The sequence below is a fragment of the Lepisma saccharinum genome, unplaced genomic scaffold (assembly GCF_977018435.1).
Source record: "Lepisma saccharinum unplaced genomic scaffold, izLepSacc3.1 HAP1_SCAFFOLD_420, whole genome shotgun sequence".
Classification (NCBI taxonomy): domain Eukaryota; kingdom Metazoa; phylum Arthropoda; class Insecta; order Zygentoma; family Lepismatidae; genus Lepisma; species Lepisma saccharinum.
Window position 1 is genome coordinate 13,905 of NW_028143120.1, and position 1,738 is coordinate 15,642.

Below are 1,738 nucleotides of genomic sequence, written 5' to 3' on the forward strand. Positions count from 1 at the left end.
ACTATCGGTATCATAGTACAATACATTTTCGCCTAATGTATCCAAGTATTCATAAAGCTCTAATCGTGCATGGGTTGTAGTGTATGCTGCAATAACTACATTTACAGTCGATAATGGAAGTGCAGATTCTTCGAGATATTGCCAGTGAACTATCAACATATCTTCATTTATAGGTATAACTTGATGTACTTCAACATTGGGACTTTCTAGTTTATCGAAAAAATCCTTAGGATTGTTGATAATACTAACTTGACCAGGGTTTTCTCTCTGTCCAAATTTACCCCAAAATGAATTCAGCATAAGTTTTGCTAAGCTTCGTAATCCAGGATTAGCACATATTCTGTTTTCATCCAACAACACACCCTCCTTTTCAAAATAGTCAGCTATGTATTTTTTTGGATTCTTCATCAATACACCACAATGGCCAGCCGCTTGCTTCAACTTTTGCTTTGAGAAATGTATTGATGTACTCTGCAAAAACACCACCTTATTTTTTTGCAGGATCATATTGTTCAACATTATATTCCCATACCTCATGTAATTCTAAAATTTTGTATTTCTTTTGAACTGCCTTCTGAACTTCATCCACAACCCAGGTTCCAGTTATAGCTCTTTCCCTAGCAGTATGGTTACATTCCGCCTGGTTTATTTCATCGGCACAAGTTCTACATAGAGGGAAAGTTAATTTTGAATTGGTTAGATATGGTAACACAGGATGGTACAGATCTCTCGGTGGAAGTATTGTTGCTTTGACAAGCCCTTCAAAAGAATAAATATCGGGGCATTCTTCCCCCACATAAATTTTCACCGGATGGCCAACGGGAAACTTTTTAACTTTGCAACAAAAAGAGTACAGGCTACATACATCCTTATATTGAATTGTTTCATTTTGTTTCACAGTGTAATGTAGTTTGGTATCATTATTTCTACCACCATAAAACGCCTCCCGGGGAATTACGGGGGCTTTAATTGATAACGGATGTTTTTCAACATAATGTTTCATGGTTTTGTTATTTCTCAACTGCTGATGAAATTCGCACCCCCACATCTCATGGACAATGTAGTTAAGTGCTTTTAATCTGGTAATTTTATTTTCTGTTCTTTCATACCGAAAAGACAAAGTATCATATGGGTCATCATGAAGAGGTTCTGTACGTGAAGTAGGGAAACATTTGACACAACCATGTGTTCTGCATCCTTGATATTCAAATACATGCTCTTGCCCCTTTTGATCTTTAAAATATCCATCATTCCTACGCGTCAGCAAAAATTCGATGCGACTGGTGTTATATTACATCCTGTCGTAGCGGGGTACGAGCGGTTTTAATGTTGAGTCAGCAGAACATTCTACCCCCTCTACCTCTACTGCTATTAACAGCAATCAATCCAGACCCTCTGTCTCTATTTCTAGTGAGACCAGCCAACATGTTGAAATGTTTCCTAACAAGTATAACAACCAGGATACAGGGATATTTGGGTGTATTGGAACAACCGATGAAAAATGTGGAGATATTCTCCATTTAGAATCTGTTTTAGAGACTAAAGAATTGGAGCAATGTACAAATCATATTTCGCCAGTGTTATACCAAATGGTTCTTCGGGATTGTATTCAGGAAGCGGAAGTGTGCAGACAGGTAGGCGGTGGCGATGATGCAGTGTTACATCATGTTGAAATTATAGAAGAGACAAGAAGGCGTTACCGAAGATTCAATATGGAAGGACGAATGGTGCGTGCTCG